This window comes from Choloepus didactylus, chromosome 26 (genome assembly GCF_015220235.1).
Source record: "Choloepus didactylus isolate mChoDid1 chromosome 26, mChoDid1.pri, whole genome shotgun sequence".
NCBI classification, from domain to species: Eukaryota; Metazoa; Chordata; class Mammalia; order Pilosa; family Megalonychidae; genus Choloepus; species Choloepus didactylus.
Window position 1 is genome coordinate 9,802,523 of NC_051332.1, and position 15,787 is coordinate 9,818,309.

Genomic DNA, 15,787 nt, shown 5'->3' on the forward strand with positions numbered 1-15,787 from the left:
ATTCTCCATTCTGAGTCTTGTCTGGGCTTCTTTCTCTCAGTTCCTTTTGTTTCATCCATCTCTGGCCCTTTCCCTCTCAGAAGAAGGGAACAGCAAATCAGGACTCTGCACTTGCTTTGTGCAGTATGTTGCATGTCTCAGTCACACACAATCAGATTCGGACTTATCAAGAATTACCAATCACCAAGGTAATATATTTAATAGTCCTGTTTCCTTACCTTGGTTCATGCATGGAGTTGCCTGGTCAACCAGAGGCAGGCTTTCCCTTTTCCCCTTTTTCTCATCCACAACTGGCAGATCCCAGCATCTGGTCTCAGGCCCTTCAGCTGCTGGAGACAGGCCCCCAATGGTGGAGTCTGAGACTGCTCAATTGGTGGGGCACCCTTCCCTTTGTCCACCTCTGGGGTCCCACTCTGAAGCTCTGGATCCTGGATGAGCTCCCAAGTTGTCAGAAATAAAGTGGTACCTGTAAGGGAATAAATGCTCACTCAGTTCTGGAGGAAAATAGAATTTATTTACAATCTTGCAAGATAGGGCACACAGCCAGAAACATGGTGGGCTGGTGCATGGGAGGAAGATCATGGTGATCTTTTAATCTCCTATTCCTAGTGTGCAAGTCCCTCCCATGTCTCCATTGGCTGGATACTACAGAGATTACAGCCTATCCAAGAGAGCTAACTAGCCCATCTTTGAGATTTTGAATTGTACAGCCTGAGACAGTTCATTCTGTTTCAATTTTCTGCTGGGAGTTTCTGCCTCTGATTATACCCCATATCCCTTTACATTCCAGTAACCCTGGTTACTTCTCCATATAAGGAGCTGGTGTAGATTCTAGGCTTACATCATGGCTCTCTCTCTCTTTCCTTTACCACAGGGCTTGTTTAAGCTGGTTCTGCTGCCATTTTCCCTATTCCATGCTACCTCTATGTGAAAGCTAAACTTAACCCTTTCTTACAATCCTGATATATGTTTTGTTGGATCTGTTTCCCTGGAGGACCCTGATTAATACACCATTAACTAATATCCCATCAATTGGAAATTAAATAAACAATTTATGCTAATTCATATATTAGAGGATTACTAAGAAATAAATATACTTAACTACTTATTGAAACATCCTTATTCTGAATGAAAGAAGCCTTTATTAACAGAGCACATGTTTGCTTACATTAATATGAAATTCTAGAACAGGCAAAACTTATCCACGGTGGATAAAAACATTTGGACATTGGTGCCTGTGGGAATAGAGGTGGGGATTGACTGGTGTGGTAAATCAAATTATGTTCCCCAGGTTTAGATGTGTCAGTCTTAATCTACATAGCTCTGGGTGTAGAACCAATCGTAAATAGGAACCTTGATTTTGCTAAGGAGTGATCCAATGCACTGAGGTTTGGATTTTATCCAGATTACTGGAGGCCTCTTTATAAAGAAAACACCCAATGGATCAACTGAAGAAGCTAGAAAATGAACAGCAAACCAATCCTAAACCAAGTACAAGAAAAGAAATAACAAGGATTAAAGCAGAAATAAATGACATAGAGAACAAAAAAACAATAGAAAGGATAAATATCACCAAAAGTTGGTTCTTTGAGAAGATCAACAAGATTGACAAGCCCCTAGCTAGACTGACAAAATCAAAAAGAGAGAAGACCCATATAAACAAAATAATGAATGAAAAAGGTAACATAACTGCAGATCCTGAAGAAATTAAAAAAATTGTAAGAGGATATTATGAACAACTGTATGGCAACAAACTGGATAATGTAGAAGAAATGGACAATTTCCTGGAAACATATGAACAACCTAGACTGACCAGAGAAGAAATAGAAGACCTCAACCAACCCATCACAAGCAAAGAGATCCAATCAGTCATCAAAAATCTTCCCACAAATAAATGCCCAGGGCCAGATGGCTTCACAGGGGAATTCTACCAAACTTTCCAGAAAGAACTGACACCAATCTTACTCAAACTCTTTCAAAACATTGAAAAAAATGGAACACTACCTAACTCATTTTATGAAGCTAACATCAATCTAATACCAAAACCAGGCAAAGATGCTACAAAAAAGGAAAACTACCGGCCAATCTCCCTAATGAATATAGATGCAAAAATCCTCAACAAAATACTTGCAAATCGAATCCAAAGACACATTAAAAAAATCATACACCATGACCAAGTGGGGTTCATTCCAGGCATGCAAGGATGGTTCAACATAAGAAAAACAATCAATGTATTACGACACATTAAAAACTCGAAAGGGAAAAATCAATTGATCATCTCAATAGATGCTGAAAAAGCATTCGACAAAATCCAACATCCCTTTTTGATAAAAACACTTCAAAAGGTAGGAATTGAAGGAAACTTCCTCAACATGATAAAGAGCATATATGAAAAACCCACAGCCAGCATAGTACTCAATGGTGAGAGACTGAAAGCCTTCCCTCTAAGATCAGGAACAAGACAAGGATGCCCGCTGTCACCACTGTTATTCAACATTGTGCTGGAAGTGCTAGCCAGGGCAATCCGGCAAGACAAAGAAATAAAAGGCATCCAAATTGGAAAAGAAGAAGTAAAACTGTCATTGTTTGCAGATGATATGATCTTATATCTAGAAAACCCTGAGAAATCGACGATACACCTACTAGAGCTAATAAACAAATTTAGCAAAGTAGCAGGATACAAGATTAATGCACATAAGTCAGTAATGTTTCTATATGCTAGAAATGAACAAACTGAAGAGACACTCAAGAAAAAGATACCATTTTCAATAGCAACTAAAAAAATCAAGTACCTAGGAATAAACTTAACCAAAGATGTAAAAGACCTATACAAAGAAAACTACATAACTCTACTAAAAGAAATAGAAGGGGACCTTAAAAGATGGAAAAATATTCCATGTTCATGGATAGGAAGGCTAAATGTCATTAAGATGTCAATTCTACCCAAACTCATCTACAGATTCAATGCAATCCCAATCAAAATTCCAACAACCTACTTTGCAGACTTGGAGAAGCTAGTTATCAAATTTATTTGGAAAGGGAAGATGCCTCGAATTGCTAAAGACACTCTAAAAAAGAAAAACGAAGTGGGAGGACTTACACTTCCTGACTTTGAAGCTTATTATAAAGCCACAGTTGCCAAAACAGCATGGTACTGGCACAAAGATAGACATATAGATCAATGGAATCGAATTGAGAATTCAGAGATAGACCCTCAGATCTATGGCCGACTGATCTTTGATAAGGCCCCCAAAGTCACCGAACTGAGCCATAATGGTCTTTTCAACAAATGGGGCTGGGAGAGTTGGATATCCATATCCAAAAGAATGAAAGAGGACCCCTACCTCACCCCCTACACAAAAATTAACTCAAAATGGACCAAAGATCTCAATATAAAAGAAAGTACCATAAAACTCCTAGAAGATAATGTAGGAAAACATCTTCAAGACCTTGTATTAGGAGGCCACTTCCTAGACTTTACACCCAAAGCACAAGCAACAAAAGAGAAAATAGATAAATGGGAACTCCTCAAGCTTAGAAGTTTCTGCACCTCAAAGGAATTTCTCAAAAAGGTAAAGAGGCAGCCAACTCAATGGGAAAAAATTTTTGGAAACCATGTATCTGACAAAAGACTGATATCTTGCATATACAAAGAAATCCTACAACTCAATGACAATAGTACAGACAGCCCAATTATAAAATGGGCAAAAGATATGAAAAGACAGTTCTCTGAAGAGGAAATACAAATGGCCAAGAAACAAATGAAAAAATGTTCAGCTTCACTAGCTATTAGAGAGATGCAAATTAAGACCACAATGAGATACCATCTAACACCGGTTAGAATGGCTGCCATTGAACAAACAGGAAACTACAAATGCTGGAGGGGATGTGGAGAAACTGGAACTCTTATTCATTGTTGGTGGGACTGTATAATGGTTCAGCCACTCTGGAAGTCAGTCTGGCAGTTCCTTAGAAAACTAGATATAGAGCTACCATTCGATCCAGCGATTGCACTTCTCGGTATATACCCGGAAGATCGGAAAGCAGTGACACGAACAGATATCTTCACGCCAATGTTCATAGCAGCATTATTCACAATTGCCAAGAGATGGAAACAACCCAAATGTCCTTCAACAGATGAGTGGATAAATAAAATGTGGTATATACACACGATGGAATACTACGCGGCAGTAAGAAGGAACGATCTGGTGAAACATATGACAACATGGATGAACCTTGAAGACATAATGCTGAGCGAAATAAGCCAGGCACAAAAAGAGAAATATTATATGCTACCACTAATGTGAACTTTGAAAAATGTAAAACAAATGGTTTATAATGTAGAATGTAGGGGAACTAGCAGTAGAGAGCAATTAAGGAAGGGGGAACAATAATCCAAGAAGAACAGATAAGCTATTTAACGTTCTGGGGATGCCCAGAAATGACTATGGTCTGTTAATTTCTGATGGATGTAGTAGGAACAAGTTCACTGAAATGTTGCTATATTATGTAACTTTCTTGGGGTAAAGTAGGAACATGTTGGAAGTTAAGCAGTTATCTTAGCTTAGTTGTCTTTTTCTTACTCCCTTGTTATGGTCTCTTTGAAATGTTCTTTTATTGTATGTTTGTTTTCTTTTTAACTTTTTTTTTCATACAGTTGATTTAAAAAAGAAGGGAAAGTTAAAAAAAAAAAAAAAAAAAAAAAAAAAGATGTAGTGCCCCCTTGAGGAGCCCGTGGAGAATGCAGGGGTATTTGCCTACCCCACCTTCATGGTTGCTAACATGACCACAGACATAGGGGACTGGTGGTTTGATGGGTTGAGCCCTCTACCATAAGTTTTACCCTTGGGAAGACGGTTGCTGCAAAGAAGAGGCTAGGCCTCCCTGTATTTGTGCCTAAGAGTCTCCTCCTGAATGCCTCTTTATTGCTCAGATGTGGCCCTCTCTCTCTGGCTAAGCCAACTTGAAAGGTGAAATCACTGCCCTCCCCCCTACGTGGGATCAGACACCCAGGGAAGTGAATCTCCCTGGCAACGTGGAATATGACTCCCGGGGAGGAATGTAGACCCGGCATCGTGGGATGGAGAACATCTTCTTGACCAAAAGGGGGATGTGAAAGGAAATGAAATAAGCTTCAGTGGCAGAGAGATTCCAAAACGAGCCGAGAGATCACTCTGGTGGGCACTCTTATGCACACTTTAGACAACCTTTTTTAGGTTCTAAAGAATTGGGGTAGCTGGTGGTGGATACCTGAAACTATTAAACTACAACCCAGAACCCATGAATCTCGAAGACAGTTGTATAAAAATGTAGCTTATGAGGGGTGACAGTGGGATTGGGAATGCCATAAGGACCAAACTCCACTTTGTCTAGCTTATGGATGGATGTGTAGAAAAGTAGGGGAAGCAAACAAACAGACAAAGGTACCCAGTGTTCTTTTTTACTTCAATTGCTCTTTTTCACTCTAATTATTATTCTTGTTATTTTTGTGTGTGTGCTAATGAAGGTGTCAGGGATTGATTTAGGTGATGAATGTACAACTATGTAATGGTACTGTAAACAATCGAAAGTACAATTTGTTTTGTATGACTGCGTGGTATGTGAATATATCTCAATAAAATGATGATTAAAAAAAAAAAAAAAAAAAAAAAAAAAAGAAAACACCCTTCTGCATGGCAGAGCTCAATGTGGGTATCTTGATGTTCACTGAGTATTGGTGGCTGTGGCCCCTCCTGGACATGAGGAATAATCACTGTGATTTTGTTCATATCATTCAATTCCAAGAGAATGAGCCTGGGTGAAGGGGACTCCTAAGCAGAGCTAACATCAAAGACAACAGGAAGGAGGGACCAGCAGAAAGAACAGGAGCCAGGGAGACTTATCCCTGCCCAGTCCCCTCTGTTAACAACAGGACACTGCCCATTAGCCAGACTTCAGGTGCCTCTCACTGGGATGTCTGTGACATCCTGCTGACCACCCACACACACAAGTTGACTTACTCCCTCTGCAGAGGCCCACCTACTGAGGTTCCCCCCTCCTCCATGCTACACACACTCTGCCCCTGTCCAGCATGAGATGCCCAGTTTGTTAGCAAATTTATTGAGGATCAGGGACAGTGACTCATACAGGATCAAACTGTCATCTCAGATCAGGGCAGACCCCACCCAGTTTCCCAGATCATGGTTTAGTGAGAAGCAGGGGTCTCATAAGTCTGGCAGGGGAGCTGCCTATAATGTGAGGGTGATTGTTTTTCCTCTCCCACTGCCTTAAATCCTGCCCCTTGAATTCCCAGTCCCCAAAACACATGTGCATTATTACCAGTGCAAGATTAACTTTTTAAATATAACTTTAAAACTGTAAGCAAAAAGAAAATTGTAAAATGTAACCTTCTAAGCTGCAAACAGGAAATAATGGAAGAACCTATTCTCACAAAGGAGCAATTTGTAAATGTAAAGTGTGCAAGCATATGTAAATATAAAATTTGCACATTTCCCAGGTGCCACCTAGGAAAGAGGAGATAACAAATTACTGAAGTTCTCCAAACCTGTTAAATGTAAAATAAAATAGTTGACTCCCTTTGTCCCTAATGGGCTTAGCCAATTAAAGAGTCACTGGGAGACTGTCCCAAACCTCCCAGATAGATGGGCCTTTTGTCTATCTTTCTTGTTGCCTGTTAGCTGAATAATTATCTGTTTGTCCCTGCACCTGGGTATAAAACCAAACTGGAGAAACACTTCAGGGAAGCAGATTTGGGAAAATTTCCCCTGCTTTCTTCCAGCAAAATAAACCATCTTTCCTCTTCAGCTGGTTCAGTGTGACTTCTGTTAGCTGCATTGAGCAACTGAACCATATTTGGGAACTGCTCCTTCTTCAGTTTGGTAAACATGAAGGGATGAAAACATCTGAATGACATGCTGCTCAGTGGGCTCCTGGAACTCTGAGGTAAGACATTAATGAGCATCAGTTCTATTGTCGACAGAGAAACTTTTCTCTAAGAGCTGGATGAGAGAGCTTCTTGCTTCAGCATCCAGGACCCCAGTGGTTGCTGGCCATGGAGAAAAATAGGTTTGGTGAATGAGTGTGGTTGGTGAATGAGTGTGGATGTCTTGTGAGCATGCATAGACCTTGTTTTCTTTTGTTTGTGGGCCTGTTTGTTTCTTCTTCAGTGAAACAAACTCCTGCTGGAGCTGTAAGTGGGAAACCAATTTGTTGGGCACTAGTTGGCCTAAGTTCATGCCAAAGCTGTTTCTGAAGGGCACAGCCCCACACACACATAGAGGAATAACCATTGAGACTTGGTTTGGAATGAAGTAGCCCCTGGCATTAAGGGAGGTCACTGAATTTGGTGCCTAGGTTTATTTGATGCCTAGGTTTATTTGAGGGCTCAGTGACATATAAACTTATGCCAAAGTTGTTATTGGAGGGTACAGCCCCTGGTACAGAGGAATAGTCTTTGGGACTTGGTCACCTAGGACTTGGCTTTATTTTCTTGATCTTGTCTTTTTATATATTGGTTCCATTTGGTTTCTTTTTCAGTGACTCTTAAACTCTTGCTGAAGCTGCAAGTGGGAAACTACACTTGGTTGGGCACTCAATGGCACATGGAAAGAGACATTAAGACTTGGTTTGAAAGGGAGGGAGCAGCCCCTAGCATTAAGGGAAGTCACTGATTTTGGGTGCCTAGGTTTCAGTTGTTTGGGTGCTCAGTGGCAAATAAATTTATGCCAAAGCTCTTTTTGGAGGATGCAGCCCCAAGCATTGAGGAACAGCCATTGAGTCTTGGTTGCCTAGTACTTGGCTTTAAATCTTAATCTTGTTTTTGTTTGTGGTTTGGTTAAATTTTGTTCTGTGTTTTCTTTTGTCCTGTTTTGCCTCAAGTTATCTAAATGATGTTTAAAAATTGGAAACAACATAAGTGAAAAATCTAAGGAAATTATAGAGAATGAACTTTTAAATTGCATTCTTAAGCATTAAAAGCATTTCAGATTTGAATGTGTGTGTATGTGTATGTACATACATGCATACATATTTATTCATGTATCAAACAGTATCATTTAGTCTGGCCAGTCAAATTGGTAGACCACACATATTTGGATTTATTTGGTAGCTGGATTGTATTACTGGAGTATATTGGTAAGTTGGATGGGCTTTGAGGTATTTTGATTTTTCTTTTAGGTGTTTTGAGGTTTTTAAATTGCATATTATTTTTCAATGTAAAGAAATCACAATGATTCATATTTATAAATATGTAGATTTTAAAATGATTCTTTTTTAATGTACTTTTATTGAGACATGATCACATAACATACAGCCATTCAAAGTGCACAATCAGTTGTTCATTTCTCCAGAAACAAGAAGACAAACATTATAATGCATCACTAATATGGACTAACTATAATGTGTAAAATGTTTCTTAATGTAATTGTTGTTTTGTCTCTCCCTGTATTCAGTAGATTGTTAGAGGGTAGGCCTGAGCAGAAAGCATTTGACAGTTGTACTTATAATAGGCAAGTTTCTTGTACACCATCTGAAATTTCTACACGTATAGAAATAACTTCTCTTCCCCGCCCCACACATTGTAAATATCTTCATTGTAAACTGTGGTGAAAAAATCCCTATGTGTGTTAACTTGGTGTCTGTTTGGGGAGAGTTATTAGATAATTTTGTGTGTAGTAAGATTTTCTGTTCTTTATACCAAGAGTCACTGTAGATTTGTAGAAATTGCTGTCTTATATTGTAAATATCTTTTACTTAAAATTATAGGTCAGAAGTTTTTTTTCTTTCTTTTTTTCTTGTGGAAATGTAGACCACTCTAGACTGTGGAGTGAGATTTTTAGGTGACTGGGTATATAGCTATTATTTCCCTAAAACATCAGTTATTTTTAGATGTATAGACATTATGATATTGCTGATATATTTTCATTGGTTTCCTTCTGTTTTTACTGGGTTCTCAGGAGGGAAATGGTCATATTGGGTATCTTGTGATTTTATGTCTATTAATATCCAGTGCTTTTGCTTTATATTCTTTCTTGGTTTATAGAGATTGCAGATATGCATATATTCTGTAAACATTATGTTACATAAAATCTTTGAAACATTTAATTTATGCAAATATTTATGTTTAAGAGCTCTGTATGTTGGCTTTTGGGGTTTACTGTTAGACAGTTGTGTTTTATAGTACTTTATACCATTTCAACTGTGTAAATATATAATGATGAATTATTGGTTCACATTTGTGCAATCTTCACTGGATTGCTCTAGCTGTTATAGACAAATTAACTTCAATAATGAGTCTTCAAGAACTCTTGGGGTTATTTTTATTTTTATATATGTTGTCATGTTAGGGAGGGAGAGAGAGTGATTCAAATATGTTTTACCATATTTTCATATAGAAGAAAAATTACAATTGGAATCATTAAATGTTCATGTCCTCTTTACATAAAAATACCTCTGTCTATTTCAGGGACATGTAAGTACATATTATTTTCCAGAAGGTACTTAGGTTCAGGATGTGATTCACTTTCACAGAAAACATTTTATAGAATCTCTAAACTATACAGTTCTGTGTTCATTTGTTGCATAGTGGTATTCAAGACAACTTTGTAAGTTATGGGTAATTAAGATTTAATTTGTAAACATCTGAGTACTTCTAGATATATGGAGTCTCACAAAGTATAATTTTCTAATAAATCATTGTAAATTTGTAGTTCTATTATTCTTTGCAATTGACTTGGCAGTGAAGTTGCTGGAAAACAGAGTCTTTTTGCTACCAAAAGTTTATCATATATTTTTTGAGGAGACAAGATTTAAGACCTTTATGCCATTCTCATATAGAAGGCTGCCATTGGAAGTATATTTCATTTGTTAAACCATACTTAAAAAAACATGCAAATTCATTTGGTAAATTTATTGTGGATAAACTGAGCATCCTGATTTTTTGTTGTTAACATTCAAAATATAAATTACTTTGTTAAAGAGATTTTATGCTATCTCTTGGAACTATGCACACTTCTTCTGGTTGTGTTCCCCTGATTGCATGACAATATTCAAGACAAATTTGTAAATAATGTGCAGTTAGTGTTCAATTTTTAACACCTAGTATTTCTAGATGTATAGAGTCTCACAAATATAAGTTATAAGTACTTCATTGTAAAATTTCATGGTTTCATTCTCCCATGTGAATGTCTTAGAAGTGTAATTGATAAAATTGTGGGGTTTTTGAGCTGTGTATATTTTAGTGTGTGTTTATTACATTGTTAGGGGAAAGAAAAAGGTTTTGTGCTTTCATCATTGCAGTTTTAATGTACAATGCCTGTGTACATTAAAAAACTGCTGTAACTAAATCATACTTTTGTAGTTGTATTGAGTTGCTGATAGGTCATTCTATAAATATATTTTTTAACCATTATGGGAAAATTCTTTGTATAAAGAAAATTTTATTCTACCTCTCTGAGCTATACAGTTTTGTATTTGATTGCACTGCATGACAACATTCAAGACAACTTTGTAAAAAAACAGATAAATATGCCATTTTAAGAAATCTAGTATTTCTAGATAACTTGGTGGCTCACAGGGTATAAATTTGTAAATATTTCATTGTAAAATATCATAGTTACATTCATTGACATTTGTAAATGTTTTAGCAGTGCAATAGATAATTAATGGTTGATCTCTTAAGACTATAAAACATTTTAGTATTTGTACAGTGGGGTTTGGGGGAGAGGAATAGGAGACTGCCACTATGTCTACAGAATGTTATCTTCTCATAAAGAAGAAGGGTTTAGATTATAACACTTGGGCTTTGGTATACTTGAAAAAACAAAGAAACAATGAGAAGGCAATTATTTTTAATCAAGTTATATTCAGGGTTAGAAAACATTCAAATTGTTAAAAATCATTGTTATTTTGTTACACTATATGTCTGCATGTACACATGTTCAAAGAGTACATATATGTGGCCTTGACAGATCTGTGTATACTTTTATGTGTGTATATGCATAAACACATAAAATTAGCTATAAGAAATTAAACTGCATTTTAAAAAGTGTATTACTTTATTCATACTTAGTGATTTAAATTTTTTTGTTTGAAATTTAACAGTATTTTCTAAGCTTACAAACATTTCTGTTATAGCCAAGTCTAGGCTGATTTTTATATTAAATAAATAACCCAGTCATACCAATTTCCTCTCTAGTCCATGTATGTGTATATATATGTGTGTGTGTGTGTGTGTGTGTGTGTTTATGTGTGTGTGTGTGTGTGTGTATGTATATATATGTATATAGAATTTCTGTGGCTATAAGCAGTTTTTGTTTTTTTCCTTGAAGTAGTTATATGTTATGTCATAACCAAACACAAATGCCAAAAGTTGTTTATAACTCTGTTGTATGTAAAATAATTTTGGAAAATTTCTTCTAAAGGTATTATTCAGTAGTGATAAAAATACAAATCAGTTTATCTTTTCAAACAGAATTTTACCAATGACAATCAATTAGCATGTGTAATTTATTAAATGTTACAATTTTCTGCTGGGGGCCTATCCTCCAATTCTAGAAAATTTACAGAGAAGAAAGAATATTATAGATTGATTATAACAATAAACAGTAACTTGTACATCTGAAAATACCCATCAATAAGTATAAAAGGGAGAAATTATTGTAGACTAACCAATAAATACAAACTCTGAAAAAAACTTTCTGGGATATAAAAGTGTTGGTAGTATTTTAAGTTCAAGTTTAAAATGATATTTTTGAAGAAGCATCAACTAGTTTTCTATGTTTGCAAAGGTGTGTGCATGTTGCCTCTAGTTACTCTAACAAACTCTTAATGGTAATTAATCCACACAGCATGGGGAAAAATTGAGTAATTCATGATCATTGTTACAGTGGTGATTATCTTACTGTATTTTGAATTTTTTGTACATGTGAATTTACAAAGTAAAGCATTGCATGCTTTATATGTTCGTGTACTGCTACCTGAGAAAATTCTAAGTGAATATGTGATTATATGTGAATAGAAAATTGTCTGGAAGAATACCTGGCAGAGAGGTGGAAAAACAAGAACTGCTTCTATGTTCTGCATTTGAGTTTTAAATGTGATTTCAAAATGAACACTTAAACAAAAGAGGGAATTTTAAAAAAACAGTCTGTATGTCCCTTAATTCTTGCCTTTCAATGTCTTGGGGGTTCTGACTGTTTTTTTCAGCTTTGTTTTCCCAGTGGCTGTTACAAATGTTTTTTGGGAATTATCACACAAAGAACATGCATTCTACAGACTAGTGCAGCAGAGTCTTAAAACATTAAAACAAAACATATTGGATCACCTGAGGAAAGAAGAAGCTAGATGATGGGATTTGAGGGGATCATGAGGCAAGAAATACATTTGCAGATAACCTAAGTACAGCTGACATCATCAGAAACATTCACCCTTCACTGGAGACTTTCAATTCATAAGTCTTAATTGAAAAACACAGAGGATGACAGTTTCAAAAAGGTATACTTTTGTCATCTTTTTTTAATGCCAAGAAGGACACCATCAATGAATGATCTTTTGCTGTACTCCTCACTGAAGGATTCTTCACTTCCTGGAATAACCTTTGGAAGTATGATTGTGTTGACCATGGGGGAAAATGATAACATTGCTTCTACCACTACTTTCACCAAAACTAAAGTACAATCTTCCCAAGGCTTGCAGACTCCTCCTCCTTTTTGTGTGTGGCAGTAGGCACTCCTGGGAGATGAGAAAAACTGGACTGAAGAATGAAAAACTCATATTTATAAAGTGACCCAACATGTATCATCATAATGAATTCTAACCAGACATGTTGACTGATTTCATTGTTGCCATTGGACTAATCATCATCCCTGGAGCCTGAATGGCAGAGATATTAGTACCCAGAGAAGCTCAGGGTGATGGAATGGACAGCCCCAGCTCAGTGGTCTCATAAGTCCAAGTGCATATGTTTCCAATTCTCACTTATCATTGGATAAATTTTGAAAGCTTAGTCCACAAAGTTATTTTCCAATAAATTTAGAAGATGTAACTTTTTAATTAAAATATTTTTATTTCTGAAGTATCTTTTCTCCTCCTGATTATACTCCCCAGTTCTGTCTGCTATTGATGGGATTTTCTGCACATTCTTTTGGGGTATGTTCATAAACAATATGCAAGAAGTGTTTTGGGGGATCATAATTTATTTTCTCTTTTAACCCTTTCTTGAGCCACTTGTAATTTGGCTATATAGCTTTACATCTCTTCATAAAAGAGATGTGAATTTATTGATGACACCTTCTTTAATCCTTATGTTTGCTACAAATTTTCTCTGCAACAAATGTGCTTCTATGTAAATTATTTTGAATCTGTCCCACCAATTAATTGGAGTAATTCCTGTGAATTGATATTGCTGGGGCAAAAGAAAAGGAAAATATGCATTTTGAGTGAAAAATCTTTCTAACTGTAAGGCAGTCAAGCTTGCTCATCATCACATTAATAGTCATTTGTATTTCACTTCCATGTTCTCACTTTTTCTTGGAATGTTTTCACTTCTATTGAAATAATAGTTACTTTGTACTGATTTCTAAGGGCTCATTTATGATGAGCAATGTCAGTCTTCTGATTTTCATACATTGCATGAGAAATACCATGTTTTCTTCCCATTTATTTGATCATACTGTTTCATTTGTGGTTGTGCAGAATTTGTTATTCAGATATAACTCCTTTATGTTGAGTTTTGTATTTGCTAAAAATATTTACATTAGTATCATACATATATTTGTCTGTATTTTCTTCTATTTTCTAAGAATTATTTCTGTCATTTCCTTATACATGGGTCATTACTTTGTTTTAAGGCATTAAATTTTCAAAATTAAAAGGAAAAGCAATTTGGGTTTAAGCCTGTGACAAAGAAAAGCTGCAAGCAAAGTAGTTTGGCCTCACTATAAATTAGAGAATGGCCACAAGTGGCCAAATCAGGGATCAATAAAATAAAATGCCATTTTACAGCTAAATTTATTTTGTAAGAGAATAAACAAATGGAATAAAATTCTGAATGTACAGTGTTTTATGTCTCTTATCTCAGAATGAAAAGCTATAGAGAAAATGTTTTAGGCATGGCATTTTACCATATCACCCAAGCCCTGAGCCTCTCCTTATATGCCCCAGAGTTTATTGCTCCAGGAGAAATAAAAGAGGTTCCTAGCTCCCAAGTAAAAGATAAACAGACTGAAGCTTCCAAGGTCCAGGCTAAAGAAGTAGCCAAGTCCTCTGTGCCCCAGGCTGGGGGACACTTGGAACACCTGACCCCCAAGATAAAAACAATGATCATTCTTTTGCATTTCCCTCATCCTTGTTTTTAAAAGAATAAAAGAATAAATCCCTGCAAATGACTTATATTAAACTTTTACATTTTCATGTCTCTCCTCTCAGATCTTCAAATGACATACCCCATAATGAGGTTGCAGGACCTTTTGGTCCCCATGTACTTAACTTTTTGTGGAACAACCACACTGACCTTCAGAAAGGCTGCACCATTCTACCTGCTCCTCAACAGGTAGATAGGTACATCCCTCTCACCATGTTTTCTCCAACACTTTTACTCCTATATATATATTTTCCTACAATTTTATAGAGTTATATTCACATACCATACATTTATCCACAGTGTACAATCAGTTGTTCATGGTGTCATCATAAAGTTGTACATTTATCACCACAATCAGCACTTGAACATATTGATTACTACAAGAAAAATTGTTTTTTTAGAAATAAGAAAAAAATGATAAAAAGAAAAATAACATGTCATACAATGCAATATACTACTAAGGACAGCAAATAACACCACTACCAAAATCCCATATTCCTCCCCTATATCCCCCTGTCATATACATTTAGCATTGGCATATTGCCTTTGTTACATTTAATGGAGGTATATTACAATGTTACTGTTGACCATAGACTCCAGTTTGCTTTGATTATGTTTTTTCCTGAATACCACCCCTTTTTCAACTCTCTACATGGTTGACATTCATTTGCTTTCCCACATGCAAAAACATTTTTATATTTGTATATTTAGTAACAGTCATTGGCCACTCCAGTTTTTGCCATGTTATACAGTCCCAGTCTTTATCATCTATCTTTACCTCTGGTGTCGTACATTCTCCTATCCCACCTCTTTCAGTTTTACTCACAGACATCTTTGTTCAGTGTACTTACAATACTGTGCTACCATCACACAGTATTATGTTATCTATTTCTGGAACTTTTACATTTTAATTAAAAGTTATTAAATGAAAACTTTTCATGTATTACTTTAACTGATTTATAAAGGTGGGATTTCCTTAGAAAAAGTCCACTTGAAAGGAAAGTTTAGTAACTGTAGAGCAAGCTTAGCTTATCTATACATTTGTACTCTAATTTTATATCTCCTTGTGCTACTGTGGTTGGGCAAAATCTGTAAGACCTATTAAAATCTATTAGTTCTCTTTTCTAAGAGCAAGTGGTTAACTGGAAATAAGAAATAGGGTTGCAAGAAACAAATCTTTTGTAAATTTGTTAATCTTTTTCATAGTTTCCCTTTAATGTAGCACTAAATCTGGAGAGAATTGCTCATGCTACACAATACAAATGTTCCACCCCTCCATAAAGCTTTGCAATGTTTTCAGTAGTATTGTGGTTTATTGTCAACTCCATTAAAACTCCTTTTCATTAAAATAAGAAACATTTTTATTTAATATAAAGTAAATGGTTTACTGTTGTTTGTTAGTACAATGGCAGACTGATTTTCCAGTGT

The 15,787-nt window shown here is 36.0% G+C and overlaps 1 protein-coding gene across 1 annotated transcript in view; it reads left to right on the plus strand.

The window, feature by feature from the left end:
• Positions 1-15,787, plus strand: part of LOC119520747 (zinc finger protein 705A-like) — an 86,123-nt gene that overhangs the window by 28,178 nt on the left and 42,158 nt on the right. Inside the window, exon 2 of the mRNA XM_037818702.1 lies at positions 6,805-6,942. The gene's annotated coding sequence lies outside the window, so the exon portion shown is untranslated. The remainder of the gene's footprint in view (positions 1-6,804; positions 6,943-15,787) is intronic.